Source organism: Mustelus asterias, chromosome 8, assembly GCF_964213995.1.
Source record: "Mustelus asterias chromosome 8, sMusAst1.hap1.1, whole genome shotgun sequence".
NCBI lineage: Eukaryota > Metazoa > Chordata > Chondrichthyes > Carcharhiniformes > Triakidae > Mustelus > Mustelus asterias.
The window spans coordinates 22,265,934-22,286,096 of NC_135808.1; positions in this window are offsets into that span (position 1 = coordinate 22,265,934).

Consider the following 20,163-nt stretch of genomic DNA (forward strand, 5'->3'; position numbering starts at 1 on the left):
GGTCCTCTCTCATATTAAGTTGATGTTTCTCGACATCCTAGCTATGACTATAGTGTTATATCATGCGCCAACTCCTTTCCTTCTCCCCTCTGTACTCTTTGAAAGATATTCTTTTTCTGTATATTACGTAAGAAACAATACTTTCCACTGTATACTAATACATGTGACAATAATAAATCAGGTCAAATCAAATCAAGCACCGGAGAATAACTAGTCGCAGAATTCAAATAGTAGCATGTCCAGATGCTCTGCGTCACACTTTAGGACAGGATGGGAATGTCCATCAATGCGATCCCTCAAACAGAGTTTGCTGTTTCCCATGTAAAAGGGAACACATCATGAGCAGGGAATGCAACTGTGAGAGTGAAAGGAATACTAATAAGTTGTTTCTCCATGTGTATGCATTTTACAAAGTAAGAAAGTGAAAGGTTAGGCGATGCACCTGTGTGTTTGGATAGTGAGTTGCTTAGGGAATGAGAGTAGTTAGAGGGTGTGACGGGAAGAGCGGACCAATGTCTTGCAAGGGGCGAAGTTGGGAGAGGAGAAGAAGATGAGTTTGGTGGTGGAATTGCACTGGAACTGGAGGAAAAGAAAAGGGAGGTATGTTGAATGTTCAAGGTGAGGAATGTGTCAACATCATCAAAGCTGAATCTGAGACTGAGAAACAAGGGAAAAAAAGAAATGGCACAAGTCCAGGAAGTAGGGTGGGAGAAAACCTAATCAAGTGAACTGGGGGAGTCAGTGCGTAGTAAAGATTGGTGTGCAGCCATTCCCCTGAAATGGAGATAGATACGTCGGGAAGCAAATGAGATGAACCATCTGAAGATGGGCCGAGTGAACTCCTCTGCATTGTAGACATTTTATAAAATAATAATCGGGTTAGATTCAGAGGGATTATGAGCCATTCGGCCCATCGTCTAGGGCATAAATACTGACCAAAACAATTGGAAAGAGAGTTTCATAGCTGTACATGCAGTGTTGTTCTATGTTGCTGGTTTTTTATTTAAGAAGTCAACAGTTCTTTCATAATATTGCAGGCATTGAAATGACTTACTGATGAAGAAGGGCACTACTATTCATCTAAATATTAACACTATAATTGTGTGAATGCTTACTGTCCTCGAGCTGATATCTGTGTTATGAAGGCCGATTTCGATGCTCGTCCTGAGAGAAAACACCTCATTGAGCTAAGGGTGGAAATTGGTGGTGGTTACATATGTTAAATGGATAATTACTGGTCTGTCAAATTAATCCATTACAGGAATGGATACCCAGTCCCCGATGCAATATACAGAATATCAAATACAACACTGATAAACACAGAACATTGTTGGAAAAAATAATCAGCACTGAATTGATTAGCACACAGTGTTTGCAGCAATCATACGTATTAGAACTCCAGAATCCCTCCAGCGCAGAAGGAGACAATTCGGCCCATCGAGTCTGTGCAGTCTCTCCGATGGAACGTCTTACACCCACCCCATCCCCCCCCCCCCCCCCCCACCCCCACCCCGCCATCCTTCTGCCCTTTTCCCTTAACCCCATTAACAATGGCCAATCCATCTAATCTGCACAGCTTTGGACACTAAGGACAATTGAGCATCAGACTTTTGAATGGAACTACCAGGTATTAAGCTTTTCTTTCTCTGCAACCTGGCTGTGAAGACAAGACTCTATGCAACACCCACTCCTTTCCTTCTCCCCTATGCACTCTATGAATGTTATATTTTGTCTGTATAACAGGCAATAATCAATATTAAAACACTGTTTCCAAATGCATCTGTCAATAATAAATCAAATCAGATGAAAAATGGAGCACTCGGAGAGAGCACACAAAAACATGTGAGAACGTGCAAACTATGCACAGTCACTCTAATAGCAATTCATTCTTCAAACTGTTGGAATGCATTAAACGTGTTATCCATCCCTCATCTGCCATTAAATAGCAGAGATCTGTTTCTCTTCGTATAAGTTGAAATAGACAGATCAATATCAATACATTTCATGGGAAACATATAATGAAACAACTGGAAAAGTCTCCTTTGTTTCCATTGGTTACGTTGATAACTACGAAGACAAATCCATGGAGTAGAGAGAAAGATCAGTCACGTCAAACAATGATTCAAAAAATGAATCAGCTTGTACTGCTCCAGTTCCTGCCCTCCACTCAATTCTACAGTGACAGATACTCCCAGTAATACTTTCCATCTGAGAATTAACTGATAGCGGTACGACAGTGACCACGAGATCAGCATGTAATATTATGAGGCACAGTGTAAAACCAGAGACCAGCTCACATGCACATGTATACTTAAATTCACTTGTTGTAGCCACGCACCAGGAACACCAATGCCAGCAAGAGCCGTGTAGTACACTTTCCCGAAACTATCAAGGGATTCCATGCTCCCCTGTCCCTTCACTATGTTGGCAATCACTAGGAATTGAATTCTGAGTTGATGCAGTCATATAACTTATATCATGTGGGATTTCCACTGAGACTATGAAGTTGCAAACAGATGACGACACCCATGTTAGATCCCTGTTGTGGGAGACTTAATTGGTAAACCCTAAAAATACAGCAACTTCAGTTACATTAATTAATTAATGAAAATTGGAAGCTCAATTGTTTCAGCAACAGTGATGAATATTCAAAGTTCATCAAGGCCCATCTCTAAATCTCATAGCTGGGAATAAAGGAACACGGAAATGCTAATGTACCCATCGTGCCTGGTCCGCTATTTGGACCATCAAGCCTTGTCCGCCAATTAACTAGATAATGGCTGATCTTCCACTCAATGCCACTTTCTTGCAGTATATTCATATTGTTTGATGTCATTTTGCCTAGGAATCAATCGACCTCTGCTTTGAACATTTTCAACCGCCAAAGTTTCACAGTCCCCTCTGAGGCAGTGAACACCAAAAGGTCTATACCTTCTGTCTGGAGACGCTCCTTCTCATCTCGTTCATGAATGGTATAACTCTTGTTCTGAGACTGAGACGCTGGTTTGAATCAACCCCCACCACACCCCCGCTACACCCCCAAGACACACACACTGTCATCTTTCACCCTAACACCTTGGAGGATCAAAGAGAATCATAGAATCACCACAGTGCAACAGGGGGCCATTCGGCCCCCGAGTCTGCACTGACAACAATCCAACTCAGCCCCATCCCCATAGCCTCACGTATTTACCCTGCCAATCGCCCCGACACGAGGCGGCAAGTTAGCATGGCCAATCAACATATCCCGCAGATCTTTGGACTGTGGGAGGAAATCGGACCACCCGGAGGAAACACATATAGACCCGAGGAGAATGTGAAAAATCCATGTATATAGTGACCCAAGCCAGAAATCGAACCTGGGTCCCTGGTGCTGTGAGGCAGCAGTGCTAACCACTGTGCCACCGTACCGAGCCTTCACTTCAGCTGCACTTCACTCTGCTGCGTTCAGTAAGGAATTGACTTCTGAGGTTGAGATGTGCTCTCTGGGTGGCAGTAATCTGACCTTGGATGCAGCTGCCCTCTTCACCTGCTGCAATTTGTTAAATACGTGAAGTGGGGAAATCGATTCAATGCATTTTCAAACTTATTCAAAAACTCCAGGAAATGTTATCCCTCAGAATAATACAGAAGCTGAAGCCAAACAGCACGTCAAACACGTTCCTCATTGTCTAGGAGCAGGTGGTGTTGAGCAGGTGCTGATGAGCCATCTTGTGGTGCTACTGCAGTCCAACTTCCGGTTAGACAGTGAGTATCAGGATACGAATGTAGTGGCCATACAATCACTGAAATAAGCCCCAATCCATATGCTTTGTTGTTTTAAGCTGTAATTAAAAGGGATTTGTTTCCATGTAGTTGCTGCCCTTCTCATTCCAGCTGGTAAAGTTCGCAGGTTTGGAATGAGCTGTGGAAAGAGAGATTGTTCTCTCTTTCGAAGGGAGTTATTCCAGTGCATCTTATATATGTGCACACTGCAGTAACCGTGCACTGGTGAGGAGGGATTGAATCTTCATGGTGGCAGACTGGGTCACGTCCTCTGTGGTGTGGAGCTTCTTGGGTGTTGTTGGAATCACTTTCATCCAGAAAAAAAGGAGATGGTTCCATCAGACTCCTGACTTGTGCCTTGCAGAGGGTGGACAGTGTTTGAGGAGCCAGGCTGTGATCTACTCCCTGCAGCATACCCAACTCCGGCTGCATGTGTCTCGCCAGAACCATGGCAGTTCAAAGACGCTTCCAAAATGATTACCATTGCCTGGCACTTGTGTGTCATAATGGTTTTCGCCACTTATCAGCCAAAGTCAGAATCGTGCTCATTCCTGCTGTATATGGACGGTGACTATTTCAGTATCTGAAGAGTCATGAAGAGAACTGTGAACTGGTGAGCTGTTAGCTGGCACTCCCATTTAGATCCCAGGATGGTAGGGAAGATAACCGATGATGCAGCTGAATTTAGTTGGGCCCAGAACACTATGCCTTGGATTAATTTCTTTTGCCCATGTTTGACCGAGGGTGTAATTAGTTCAGGAGCCAAACAGTTCCGGCAGAGCTCATCCTGAGCAGCAATGAGCAAGATAATTCTGAGTAAGTCCTGATTGGTAACGCCATCAGGAACATCTTCAATCATTGCTGAGGACATCGATTATTTGGCCAGATTGAATGTTCTTTGTGGACGGGAACATAGACCTTCAGGGGTCGAGCATGCAGGCCTGAGAGCCAGCTCCGCCAGTCAATAAGATCAGATTGGGATCTCAACTCCACTTTGCCATCTGCCCACTGCCCACTCCCTCCTATAAACCCTGACTCCATTGCCTATCAAAGATGTCTCCAGCTCTGTCTTAAATACATTTGATGTCCCAGCTTCCATTGTTTTCTGGTGAAGAGCATCCCAGATAAAAATGACAAATTTAGTGAAAACAAATTGTCCTCATCTACATTTTAAATGGTAGACCGTTTATTTGTAAATCCTATCCCCTAGTCCTCATCTTTCCCACAGGTGCCGCCTCAGCCATGCCATGTCCAGCTGCAATGATGTTTTCCTACTTCTAGATTACATTTCCCTCGCAATGAACACAAACATTTTATTTGTCTTCTTGATCACTTGCTGGACCTGCAGGTTACCTTCTCTTGATTCATTTAGCAGGACACCCAGGTCTCTCGGTGCCACTGAGTTTTGCAAACTTTTTCCCTTTAAATTGTATCTTGCCTCGTGAACAGGGTCCCATTTCCCACATTGTACTCCAGCCATTTTATGCCCATTCACTGAACTTGCTTCTTGTGAATTATGACACACAAGTGCCAGGCAACTCATTGCTTCTTGGAAGTACAGCAGAGAGGGAGAGATTCGCGAGAGGAGTGCTGCGGGTAAGCGCTTTTATTTTTTAACTTACTTTTTCGCGGGTTTTTTTTTAAAATATCTAAACCTGGAAGTGGTCGCGCAGGGAGGTCTGGGAGAGAGAGATTTTTTTTTCCCCAATAAATTGGAACAGAGAGGAATCCCGATACTCTACACTTGTAGAGTATCCCACCCTCCCTCCTCCTCTAACCTAAAAAAAAAGACCCAGTGAGAGCAGGGCTTTGGAGAAAACAGGAGGAGGAAAGGCAAGTTTAAAATTTTCATTCACTTTTTTTCCCCTGTGTGTTTAAAAGGGCAATTATGAGTGTGAGGCCAGTATGTTGTTCCCAATGTAGGATGTGGGAGGTCCCGGAGGCTCCTAGCCTCCCGGACGACCATATCTGTGCTGGGTGTGTTGAGCTGCGGTTCCTAAGGGACCATGTTAGGGAACTGGAATTGCAGCTCGAGGACCTTCGCCGGGTTAGGGATAGTGAGGAGGTCATTGACAGGAGCTATCGGCAGGTGGTCACACCGGGACCACGGGAGGAGGGTAACTGGGTAACAGTGAGGAAGGAGAAAGCTCGGTTGATGGTGAGCACCCCGGTGGATGTGCCCCTTAATAATAAGTACTCCTGTCTGAGTACTACTGGGGAGGACAGCCCACCTGGGGGAAGCAGCGGTGGCAGTGTCTCTGGAGCAGAGCCTGGCCCAGTAGTGCAAAAGGGTAAGGAAAGGAGGGTAGTGCTAATTGGGGACTCTACGGTGAGGGGGTCAGATAGGCGTTTTTGCGGACACAGACGGGACTCTCGGACGGTGGTTTGCCTCCCTGGTGCAGGGGTCCGGGATGTCTCTGGTCGAGTCCCAGAAATCCTGAAGGGGGAGGGAGAGGAGCCGAAGGTCGTGATGCATATAGGTACTGCTGACATAGGTAGGAAGAGGGAAGAGGTCATGAAAACAGAATATAGGGAGTTAGGTAGACAGCTGAGAAAGAGGAATGCAAAGGTAGTAATCTCGGGATTGCTGCCTGTGCCGCGGGAGAGTGAGAACAGGAATCGGTGGAGAATGAATGCGTGGCTGAGGGACTGGAGCAAGGGACAAGGATTTGGGTACTTGGATCATTGGGACCTCTTTAGGGGCAGGTGTGACCTGTTTAAAAAAGACGGGTGGCACTTGAATCCCAGGGGGACCAATATCCTGGCGGGAAGGTTGGCTAAGGCTACTGGAGAGACTTTAAACTAGAAAGGTTGGGGGGAGGGAATCGAAATGAGGGGACTGAGAGCGAGGAGGTTAGCTCGCAAATAGATAAGGAATGTAGACAGGGTAAGAGGGAGGTTAGACGAGTGATGGAGAAGGGAAGTGCTCAGGCTGAAGGTCTGAGATGTGTCTATTTTAATGCCAGGGGTGTAGTGAAAAAAGTGGATGAGCTTAGAGCGTGGATTGCTGCTTCGAATTGTGATGTGGTGGCCATTACGGAGACTTGGATGTCTCAGGGACAGGACTGGGTGCTTCAGGTGCCGGGTTTTAGATGTTTCAGGAAGGACAGGGAGGGAGGCAAGAGATGGGGGGGAGTGGCACTGTTGATCAGGGATAGCGTCACGGCTGTAGAGAAGGTGGACGCCGTGGAGGGATTGACTACGGAGTCTCTGTGGGTGGAGGTTAGGAACAGGAAGGGGTCGGTAACTTTGCTGGGTGTTTTCTATAGGCCGCCCAATAGTAACAGAGATGTTGAGGAGCAGATGGGGAAACAGATCCTGGAGAGATGTAGGAATAACAGAGTTGTCGTGATGGGAGAGTTTAATTTCCCAAACATAGATTGGAATATCCCTAGGGCTAGGGGTTTGGATGGAGAGGGGTTTTTTCGGTGTGTCCAGGAGAGTTTCCTGACACAGTATGTGGATAAGCCTACTAGAGGAGAGGCTGTACTTGATCTGGTGCTGGCTAATGAACCTGGACAGGTGGAGGATCTCTCGGTGGGTGAGCATCTTGGGGATAGCGATCATAATTCTATCTCCTTCACGATAGCATTGGAAAGAGATAGGATCAGGCAGGCTAGGAAAGTGTTTCTCTGGAGTAAAGGGAAATACAGTGTCATCAGGGAGGAAATTAGACGGGTAAATTGGAAGGAGGCATTCTTGGGGAAAAGTACCGAAGGAAAGTGGAGGATTTTCAAGGAATGTTTGTCTGGAGCTCTGCATGACAACGTTCCGATGAGACAGGGGGGTGTTGGTAGGGTACGGGAACCGTGGTGCACGAAGGTTGTGATGAACCTGGTGAATAAGAAAAGAGAGGCGTACAGAAGGTTCAGAGAGCTAGGAGGTGTTAAGGATTTAGAGGAGTATACGGGATGTAGGAAGGAGCTTAAGAAAGAAATTAGGAGATCGAGAAGGGGTCATGAGAAGACCTTGGCAGGTAAGATTAAGGAGAATCCCAAGGCTTTCTACAAATATGTCAAGAGTAAAAGGATGAGATGTGAAGGCATAGGACCCTTAAAAGGTGAAGGGGGAAAAGTTTGTGCGGAACCGTTAGAAATGGCGGAGGTGCTTAATGAATACTTTACCTCGGTATTCACGGTGGAAAGGGATCTGGATGGTTGTACTGCTGGTTTGCGGTTGACAGAAAGGATCGAGCATGTGGACATAAAGAAAGAGGATGTGTTGGAACTATTGAATGGCATCAAGGTTGGTAAGTCGCCGGGACCGGATGGGATGTACCCCAGGTTACTGTGGGAGGCGAGGGAGGAGATTGCGGAGCCTTTGGCGATGATCTTTGCATCGTCGATGGAGACGGGAGAGGTTCCGGAGGATTGGAGGATTGCAGATGCGGTCCCTATATTCAAGAAAGGGAACAGGGACAGCCCGGGAAATTACCGACCGGTGAGTCTAACCTCAGTGGTTGGTAAGTTGATGGAGAGGATCCTGAGAGACAGGATTTATGATCATCTAGAGAAGTTTAGTATGATCAAAAGTAGTCAGCACGGCTTTGTCAAGGGCAGGTCGTGCCTTACGAGCCTGGTTGAGTTCTTTGAAAATGTGACCAAACACATTGACGAAGGAAGAGCGGTGGATGTGGTCTATATGGACTTCAGCAAGGCGTTCGATAAGGTCCCCCATGCAAGACTTCTTGAGAAAGTGAGAGGGCATGGGATCCAAGGGGCTGTTGCCTTGTGGATCCAGAACTGGCTTGCCTGCAGAAGGCAGAGAGTGGCTGTGGAGGGGTCTTTCTCTGCATGGAGGTCAGTGACCAGTGGAGTGCCCCAGGGATCTGTTCTGGGACCCTTGCTGTTTGTCATTTTCATAAATGACCTGGATGAGGAAGTGGTGGGATGGGTTGGTAAGTTTGCTGACGACACCAAGGTAGGTGGTGTTGTGGATAGTTTGGAGGGATGTCAGAAGTTGCAGCGAGACATAGATAGAATGCAAGACTGGGCGGAGAAGTGGCAGATGGACTTCAACCCGGATAAGTGTGTAGTGATCCATTTTGGCAGATCCAATGGGATGAAGCAGCAGTATAATATGAAGGGTAACATTCTTAGCAGTGTAGAGGATCAGAAGGACCTTGGGGTCCGGGTCCATAGGACTCTTAAATCGGCCTCGCAGGTGGAGGATGCGGTCAAGAAGGCGTACGGCGTACTAGCCTTCATTAATCGAGGGATTGAGTTTAGGAGTCGGGAGATAATGCTGCAGCTTTATAGGACCCTGGTTAGACCCCACTTGGAGTACTGCGCGCAGTTCTGGTCACCTCATTACAGGAAAGATGTTGAAGCCATTGAAAGGGTGCAGAGGAGATTTACAAGGATGTTGCCTGGATTGGGGGGCATGCCTTATGAGGATAGGTTGAGGGAGCTTGGTCTCTTCTCCCTGGAGAGACGAAGGATGAGAGGTGACCTGATAGAGGTTTACAAGATGTTGAGAGGTCTGGATAGGGTAGACTCTCAGAGGCTATTTCCAAGGGCTGAAATGGTTGCTACGAGAGGACACAGGTTTAAGGTGCTGGGGGGTAGGTACAGAGGAGATGTCAGGGGTAAGTTTTTCACTCAGAGGGTGGTGGGTGAGTGGAATCGGCTGACGTCGGTGGTGGTGGAGGCAAACTCGTTGGGGTCTTTTAAGAGACTTCTGGATGAGTACATGGGATTTAATGGGATTGAGGGCTATAGATAGGCCTAGAGGTAGGGATATGATCAGCGCAACTTGTGGGCCGAAGGGCCTGTTTGTGCTGTGGCTTTCTATGTTCTATGTTTGCCTGTGTCCCTTTCCAATGTTTCTACCTCCTCATGGCAACTAATGTTCCTAATTTTCTTTGTGCTGTTGACACATTTATCTCCCATGCATTTGTTCCCTTCATCCGAATCATAAATGCAAATTGTCAATAGTTGAAAGCACTGGCCCCTGAGGCACTCCACTGCCCACCCCGAAAAATATCCATTCATGCTTATTAGTTAACCAATCCTTTACCCATACACCAAGCAGCCATATTCTGTGTAGTAACATTTGAAGTTGCACCTTACAACTTTTTGAATTCCAGGTACCCCATATCTACTGAATCACTCCTTGTCCACGAAGTATTTTTATTCTCAAAAGAAATAGTTAAACACTATTTCCTTTGCACAAAACCAAGTTAACCCTGCTTCGGCAAATTATTGTCTTTTAAATATCCTGCTATGGACTCCTTCAAAAGAGAAACATACAAAAACTACAGCACAAAACAGGCCCTTCGGCCTCACAAGTTGTGCCGAACATATCCCTACCTTTTAGGCCGACCTATAATCCTCCATCCTATTAAGTCCCATGTACTCATCCAGGAGTCTAAAAGACCCTCTTGAGTTTGCCTCCACCACCACTGACAGCAGCCGATTCCCCTCGTCCACCACACTCTGTGTGAAAAACCTCCCCCTAACACTTGCCCTGTACCTACCCCCCAGCACCTTAAACCTGTGTCCTCTCGTAGCAGCCATTTCCACCCTGGGAAAAAGCCTCTGAGAGTCCACCCGATCTATGCCTCTCAACATCTTATATACTTCTATTAAGTCTCCTTTCTTCCTACGTCTCTCCAAGGAGAAAAGACCGAGCTCCCTCAGCCTATCCTCATCAGGCATGCCACTCAATCCAGGCAACGTCCTTGTAAATCTCCTCTGCACCCTTTCAAACTTTTCCACATCCTTCCTGTAATGAGGCGACCAGAACTGAGCACAGAACTCCAAGTGGGGTCTGACGAGGGTCTGAAATAGCTGCATCATTATCCGCGGACTCCTAAACTCAATCCCTCGATTGATAAAGGCCAGCACACCATACGCCTTCTTAACCACCTTCTCCACCTGCATGGCCGATTTTAGAGTCCTATGGACCTGGACCCCTAGATCCTTTTGATCCTCTACAGTATTAAGATTCTTTCCCTTTATATTGTACTCCTTCATCCCATTTGACCTGCCAAAATGGACCACGACGCATTTATCTGCGTTAAAGTCCATCTGCCACTTCTCCGCCCAGTCTTGCATCCTATCTATGCCTCGCTGTAACTTCTGACATCCCTCCAGACTATCCAGAACCCCACCAACCTTCGTGTCATCGTCAAACGTACCAAATCATCCCTCCCCTTCCTCATCCAGGTCATTTATGAAAATGACAAACAGCAAGGGTCCCAGATCAGATCCCTGGGGCACACCATTGGTGGCCGACCTCCATTTAGAAAAAGACCCAACTATACCCACTCTCTGCCTCCTTTGGTCAAGCCAGTTCTGGATCCACAGGGCAGCAGCCCCTTGGATCCCTTGCCCTCTCACTTTTTCTAGAAGCCTTGCATGGGGGACCTTATTGAACGCCCTGCTAAAATCCATATAAACCACGTCTACCACTTTTCCTTCGTCAATGTGTTTCGTCACATTTTCGAAGAACTCCACCAGGCTCGTAAGGCACAATGTGCCTTTGGCAAAGCCATGCTGAGTATACTTGAGCATACTAAATCTCTCTAAATGCTCTTAAATCTTGTCCCTCGGGATCTTCTCCATCAGCTTACACACCACTGAGGTTAGACTCACCGGTTGGTAATTTCCTGGGCTATCCCTGTTCCCCTACTTGAAAATAGGAACCACACCCGCAATCTTCCAATCCTCCGGCAACACTCCCGTCTCCATCGACGACGCAAAGATCATTGCCAGAGGCTCTGCAATCTCTTCCCTCGCCTCCCACAGTAACCTGGGGGACATCCCATCCGGACCCGGTGATTTATCTATCTTGATGCCTTTCAAAGATTCCAGCACAACCTCTTTGTTAAAGTCCTCATACTCAATCTTTTCAGTCCACCGCAAGCCCGCAGTACATCCACCCAGGTCCCGCTCTGTGAAAACGGAGGCAAAATACTTATTAAGCACCTCTGCCATTTCTACTGGTTCTGTAAAGATTGTCCCGCCTTCACCTTTTATAGGCCCTATTCCTTCACGTCTCGTCCTCTTACTCTTCACATATTTATAGAGCGCCTCAGGGTTTTCCTTAATCCTTCCTGCCAAGGCCTTCTCGTGACCCCTTCTGGCTCTCCTAATTTCCTGCTTTAGTCCCTTCCTACAAGCCGGATACTCATCTAGATCCCTATCATCGCCAAGCTCTCTGAACCTTTTGTATGCTTTCCTTTTCTTCTCGACTAGGTCCCGCACAGCTTTCGTGTACCACGGTTCCTTTAACCTACCAACTCCTCCCTGTCTGCTCGGAACGTTGTCCTGTGGAACTCGAGACAGACATTCCTTGAAAAACTGCCACCCCTCTCTACAGTACATTTCCCCGAGAATACCTCCTTCCAATTTACTCCTCTAATTTGCTGCCTTATGTTTTCATATTTCCCCTTACTCCACATAAACGCTTTCCTAACTTGCCTGATCCTCTCTTTTTCCAATGCAAGAATAAAGGAGATAGAGTTATGATCGCTATCCCCAAGATGCTCTCCCACTGAGAGATCTGACACCTGTCCAGGTTCATTGGTCAGTATCAGATCAAGTACAGCCTCTCCTCTTGTCGGCTTGTCCACATGCTGTGTCAGGAAACTCTCCTACACACACCGAACAAACCCCTCCCCATCCAATCCCCTTAGCCTAGGGATATTCCAATCTATGTTTGGGAAATTAAAGTCTCCCATCACAACAACTCTGCTATTATTGCAACTCTCCAGGATCTGTTTCCCTATCTACTCCTCCACCTCCCTGTAACTATTGGGCGGCCGATAGAAAACTCCCAGCTAAGTGATCGACCCCTTCCCACTCCGAACTTCCAGCCACAAACACTGTAGACAATCACTCCACAGCATACACTTTCTCTACAGCTGTGACACTATCCCTGATCAGCAGTTCCACTCCACCCACTCTCTTGCCTCCCTGTCCTTCCTGAAACATCTGAATCCCGGCACCTGGTGTATCCAGTCCTGTCCCTGAGACATCCAAGTCTCTGTAATGGCCACCACTTCACACTTCCAATCATCGATCCACGCACTGAGCTCATCCCCTTTATTCACTATACTCCTGGCATTAAAGTAAACACATCTCAATCCTTTGGCCTGAGCTCTCCCCTTCACTATCCCCCGTCCATCCTCCTTCTTGCACTGTCTATAACCCTTCTCTGTTTGCGAGCTAACTTCCTCACTCCCAGTCACCTCGTCTCGATCCCCTCCCCCCAACGTATCAAATTTAAACTCTCCCCAGTAGCCTTAGCCAACCTTCCCGCCAGGATATTGGTCCCCCTAGGATTCAAGTGCCACCCGTTTTTTTGTGTACAGGACACACCTGCCCCTGAAGAGGTCCCAATGGTCCAGAATCCTGAATCCCTGCCTCCTGCACCAGTCCCTCAGCCACACATTCATCCTCCACCTCACTCCATTCCTGCCCTCACCTTCCCGTGGCACAGGCAGCAATCATGAGATTACTACCTTTGCTTTCCTCCTTCTCAGCTGTCTCCCTAATTCCCTATACTCTCTTTTCATGACCCCTTCCCCCTTCCTTCCCACATCAGCGGTACCAATATGTACCGCTACCTCTGGCTCCTCTCCCTCCCCCCTCAGGATTTCTGGGAGTCGACCAGCGACATCCTGGATCCCGGTCCCAGGAAGGCACACCATCATCCGTGACTCTCGCCTGCCTCCGCAAAAACGCCTGCACCTTTTCTTTTTACAGGACATGTCATGGAAATTTACAGTAAATTTCGCTCTTCGCCGAGTAACCAGGACTGCAATCTCAAAATGAAAACCCATTTTACTCAACAACTCCCTTTGAGTCATGAGATGAATGATCGAATGAACTCGAATCCATATTCTCAGTTTGCCATTAGCTACAAGTGGGCAGAAGGCACGATATTCAGAGCGTCCGGCCGCTTTTCTTTCTGAACATGATTTGGGGAAAAATATGAAATTCATTCTGAAATGCATGACATGCTTTTTATAGCATTTCCCCTCCCCCACAATCTCCCACAATCCCCCGCCCTCCCCCGACGACTCCTTTTTGCAGCGTCTCCCACGGCTCCTTTTGTAGCCTCTTCGTCACCATGTACGGTTCTTTACATCTTCTGTGTCATCAAGACTTGAGACATGTTTTCATGTTTTATGCATATCTTTATTTTTATATTGCCTATTACCTCTTTATCCTCCACAGCTGTTTCTGTTGGCAGCTCCAGCTCTTCCTCTTTAGGGGCATACGATTGTTCTGAATCATGTTAAATTCATTTTTTCACAGCTGCCTATTTTTATCATTTTAAACATTATTATTTAACATTGACACTTTATGTGGACCATTTTTGAATGTCGACATCCACCTTATTTGAGCCTAGGATCTTAATATCTGTTTCGCACACCATTGCCGTTGTCCCTCCCCGCCCCCCCCCGCTCCGCCCACTCCCCACCCCCTCCTCACCACCCCACTCCGCCCACCACCCCTCTTCAAAAAATTCCGCTCATTGGATCCTTTTCGAAGACTAGGGATGGGAAACAACTGATTGGAGTCATACCTTGCACAAACGAAGATGGTTATAAGCTTTTAATCTCTAAGTGTAGCAAGACCTAGACAATATCCAGTATTCAGCTGACAGCTGGTAAGTAAGATTCGCCTCTCATAAGTTCGAGCCAATGACCATCTCCAACAAGAGTTAATCTAACCATCGACCTCTTATATTCATTGGTATTGCCATCGCTGAATCCCCCACTAGCAACATCCTGAGTTACCATTGATGAGAGATTGAACTACTCTAGGCGTACTAATATTGTAGCAATAAGAGCAGGTCAGAGGTTAGGATTCCTGCAACGAGTAATTAGGCTCCAGAATCCCCAAAGCCTGTCCACCATCAACAGGGCAGAAATCAGAAATCCGACGGCAAGCTGCCATTTGCCAGGGTGAATGCAGCTCCAGTATCACTCAAATAATTTGGCCTCATCCAGGGCAAAGCAGCCACTCGATTGATACCACTTCCACAAACATACATTTTCTCCACCACCGACACACAGTATCGGTCATATGTACTATCCACAAGATGCACGGTAGGGACTCAGCAAGCCTCCTTAGGCAGCACCTTCCAAACCCATGACCAAAACCATCTAAGACGGCTAGAGAAACAGATACCTGGGGAGACCTCAACCTGGAGGTTTTCCTCCAAGCCAATGAACATCCTGATGTGGAAATATATTGCTGTTACTTCACGGATGAACACCCTGGAACTCCATCCCTACCAGCACTGCAGGTGTACCTACACCTCAGGGACTGCAGTGGTAAGAAGGCAGCTCACTCCTATTTTGTCAAGGGCAAGTATGAGTGGGCAATAAATAGTGGCCTGGTCAATGATGCTCACATCCCATAAATTATTTAAAGGCCCTCCTTATTAAGTAGGTGCCTGCATTTCATGTTTTTTTTGTATTCTCCAAGCATTTTCATCAATAAAGTTCATTTGGACCAAAAAAAACCTAACCTGACCATTTACGATCAAGTTCCATTCAGACATTTCCTATTGCTCTCCCCTGGGTCAATGACTTTACATCGAATCGTTTCCCTTGCAACAGCATTGCTCAGTGCATAATTTCTAACTGCTGTTCTACTCTTTTCCCTTTTGTTCATCCTTGAACAACTCTTTTTCTCTTTATTGTTTCCTATATATTTAAAGGTATATATTCGTTCATGGGATTTGGCAAGGCTGGCTATACTGTCATTGCCCATCACTAAGTGTCATCGAATTGTCATCGCCCTGGCCATTTCAGAGGACAGTTAAGGGTTAACCACGTTGTTGTGAATCTGGATTCATATCTCGGATGGCAGCTTTCCTTACCTTAGAGGACATTAGTGAACCTGATGTGTTTTTGTGACAACTCATGATAGTTCAGTAGCCAGCATTATTATACAAGCTTTCAATGCCAGATTTAGTAATTAATTGAATTCTATTTCCACCAGTTGCTGTGGTTGGACTTCAGGAGATATCACCACGGCATTAAGCAAGGCTGGTGGATTTATAAGCCATTGGATCACCATCTCCTCCCATTTTCTCTGTTCCAACGTTTTCGCCTAAGCTCTCTCGCTCTCACTTACTGGTTTAATCTCCTTGTAATCGCTTTATTTATCCTTTCTGCAAGGACACCAATCCCAGTTCCATTCAAGTGGAGTCCCGTCGACGGTGCAATCCCAGACTTTCCAAATCTGAGTGCCTGTGCCCTATGAAATGAAATAATAATTTCCCAAACCACTCCTTCAGTGACACTTTTGCCTGGATAACCTATTGATCACTCTGATAACTGTCATGTGACTCGACGAATAATCAAGATAAAATAACTCTTGAGGTCCTGTTTTGATTTAGCTCCTGCCTTGTTGCATCTTTCTCCTAGACTTTACTTTTCTTCTTGATGGCTCACAGTGATTGGATGTTCCTCCAGAAAATCCACTTTGTTCTCAGCCAGGATGGAACCTTCTGAGACCCGACACCGGTTAGGAAATGCAAGCCTTCTTGCTCCCAATTGCAGTTGCTGAAATTGAATAGTTTTCGTGCCTCGATTAATTTGTTGGTTTCTGTTAGTTTGAGGGATTGTTGAAGTTTGAGGATCTGTGTTAGTTTGAGCCCCTATATTAATTTGAAGGACTGTATTAGTTTGCCGGACTGTTTAGGTTTGAGGATATTTATTCATTTGAAGTTCTTCATTCGCTTTAAGGACTGTAGTATCTGAGGGTTTGTAGTATTTGATTGGCATGTCTAATTGTGAGGTGCTGTATAATTTGAGCTGCTGTATCAGTTAGCGCTGCTCAGTTAATTTGAAGCAATATTAGCTGGAGTTGCTGCGTGAGTTTCAACTACTGTAATCGTGAATCTCTGAAAACCAACGACTAAAATTCACACTCTAAAGTTTGGAATTTATTGACTGAATGAGCACATCAGAATGAAGTAAATCACAGAAAGAATATGTATTCTAGATATGGGACTGATGGAGTTTCATATTATACAATCGCTTTCAAATTGCAGTGTCCATTTCCTTTAGCCAGTTAATGTTATCAAAATTGTCTGGATTTTGAGATTTTCCATTCGGATCTCAGTAATAAATACATATTGCCATAACAGGTGGGTGAATCAGTTATCCATTTTTTTCTGTCACTTAAAAATAAATGAAAACAACTTGTAGTATTTGGCAACCTTATTCTCCCTGTGGAGATTTCATGGGGGTATAAATGAAAGACTCCGAGGATATATCACTCAGAGTTTAATTCAAGGGATAGATCACATCACAGTAAAGTATGGAAACATTTCAGATGATCCGAAAAATATACTACATGATTCTTGCTGTCATCGGTGTTCCTGGTAAGTGAGCATGAACTTTGAAGTTGTGGTTATCTATCAGTATGAGCTCATCTCTGGTTTTACGCTGATTTGGTGGTCACAATGATACAAGCACGAAATCAATGATATTTTAAGTCGTGTCCTGAATTACCCTTATGGTTATATTATTTTACCTCAACTGAAAGTAAGACAGCAAGTAATTGCTCATAGTGGAACACTTTGTACAACACAATAGATTTTAGCACCGTGAACGAGCAAAGTGAAGCAAAAACTGGGAGGAACTGTCACTGTAGGATTGTACCGAGAGTGAATCCTAACCGAAATGGACCACTGGACCCCCAATGGTCATGATTGCTGGGTGTCTCTTTCACTGTAGAATTGCACACAGTGTTGGTCATTAACTAGAGTGGAACACATGATCCCAGTGATTATGTATTACAGGGGGAATCTGTCACTGAAGTATTGCACTGCATATGGATCACTAACGAGATTGCATCACCTGATCAGAACCACAGTATCTGTCTCACAGTGTGGGTCTGAACTGGAATGGGACGCCTGACCCTAGTGGCCATCTATTACTGGGAGCATCATTCACTGTAGAATTGTACAGAGTGTGTGTCTCGAACTGGAATGGAATTCCTGATGCAAGTAACCACGCATTGCTGGGTATATTCATCATTGTGGAATTGTACTGAGTGGTTTACCTATCTGAGTGGAACCAAGTGGTTTCTCTCTTGAAACTGCTGCTTGAGTTGAAATATCTCTCCAATCCATGGAGCTGTCACTGTGATTCACAGATGTTATCGATTTCAATGGAGGAAACCTTTGCTGTTGTGTGACATTTTCTACTGCTTGCATAAAGTAAAATATATTCGTGTTACTGAAAAAAGAGACATGTGGAGTGTTTTGTTTTGCACTCCTCAGGACACTTTGCTTCAATATCCACCTCAGGTCTATGCCCTGATGTCAGCAAGACAAAAAGCTTCATCATCTCACTTTTTTCAGCAACACTTTCGTTCTGTACTGCCAGATGGTTACTTATATTCGCACTGCTCTGTTCCGTTCTGAACTGCATTAACAGGAACTCAAGATAACTCTTGACTGAGAGGCACACCACGAGGGAGCACTGGCACTATTCCATATTCTGATGATTATTAATGAAAATACCCTTTCATTATCACATTATCAAATATTTCCTCCCTTACCAACATTTAATTATTATTAAGATTTTCCTTCAATGTATTCACTATTGTTTAACATTGAATTGGAGAACTGCATCAATTTAAATTTTTCTTCCCTGACATCTCTGACTACATTTCTACCCATGCTTCAGCCCACCCAAATACTGGGGCAAAAGGTTGCTTTCTGATCTCAGACCTGGCATACATTCCGACCTCGGCAGTCCAGTTGCAACCATTTCCACAATCCCACGGGTCAGAGCCAGGGGATGCAGCTGCAAATGACCTGAGAACGGGCTTCCCAAATGCACCACTAACCAAGGGACGTGGGGAATATTCCCAGGGTGTTCCATTGCAATGCCTTGAATAAGTCAGGATACCCTCACAAGCCTTGAAGTGGTATTAGACCTAACAGTTTCACCCAAATCCCATTCCAACCCCAGATGAGGTTCAGTCTTGGGGCTCCGATTACCACATAATACTGCAATTCTCAGATCTCGGGTGATCCAATTATCCCCCCCCCCCCCTGACCGTGCAGGGATCCTCTCAAGTGAGGATCGGAATATCTGCCCAACTGCAGTGGAGGCGGGGGTGGGGATTGGGGAGGGGGGTTTGCTTCCAAATGGTCTGAATGGCATGTTACCCCAATGTTGGTGGAGCTGTAACCGAAGGGTTCAGGGAATGCTCAAGCTGGGTGTATTCAAGTGTAATCAAAATGGGAAAAAACGTATCTGGCCATAGTAACATCTGTAAACCACATTCAATCAGAGACTTCCGTCATCGTTAAATAATTAAAATACCAACTCGTCTACTGGGAGTGGCCTTTGGTCCCTTCTCTCTAACCCAATCTCTTTCTATCTGGCAGTCAGCAACTTGAAGGTGGGATTGAGATACTTTAACCAATATCCCTCAGCACCATGCATTTACTCTCTCAAGCTCTCTTTCTCTCTCTCTCTCTGTCTCTCTCTCACACACACACACACAGACTCACGCACACACACACGCACACATCTATTTTTGGTTTGTGAAATCGTGCACTCACTGAATTAGGTCACACACCAAGAATGTTTGGTTGATAATTTCTAACCTATTACCCATTATCTCTCTTCCAGTCAATTTACTGACAACTGTGGTCCTGTCCCGGGGAATGTGTGGCCTCTCCACCTGCACCACCCATTATTTGGTGGCCATGGCATTGTCGGATCTAATATTCAATTTCATTGAGGTGGTACTGCATCGGATCAGGTCTTGTTATTTCCCAGGATCTTTTCTGGACATCACCCCTGTGTGTAGTGTTGTCATTATCCTATTTTATGCAGCTGCAAACTGCTCGACCTGGTTTACTGTCATGTTCTCATTTGATCGGTTTGTGGCCATTTGTTGTCAGAAACTGAAAATAAAATATTGCACTGAGAAAACTGCAACTGTGGTTCTATCAACAACCTGCATTCTGAACTGGTTAAAATGCATTCCCTATTACTTTGCATATAAACCTGGCGTGATAATTGACAATACTCCCTGGTTCTGCATAAAGAATCCAAGCTATTATAATGACCCAGCTTGGGTGACATTTGACTGGCTTGATAAGATTTCAACTCCATTTCTCCCATATATTTTAATTCTATTGTTCAATACACTGACAATCAGATACATTTTAGTGACAAATCAAATCCGTAAAGGACTGATGGGCCAGAACAAGGGGGAGAATCACATTGACCCAGCGATGGAGAGCAGAAGGAAGTCCATGATTTTACTCTTCACCATATCTGGCAGCTTCATACTTCTGTGGCTTTTATATATCATCAACTTCTTATATTATAGAATTACAGGAATTTATCCCATAGGCAATAATGATTCTTCATATATCTTTGAGGAAGTCGGAGAT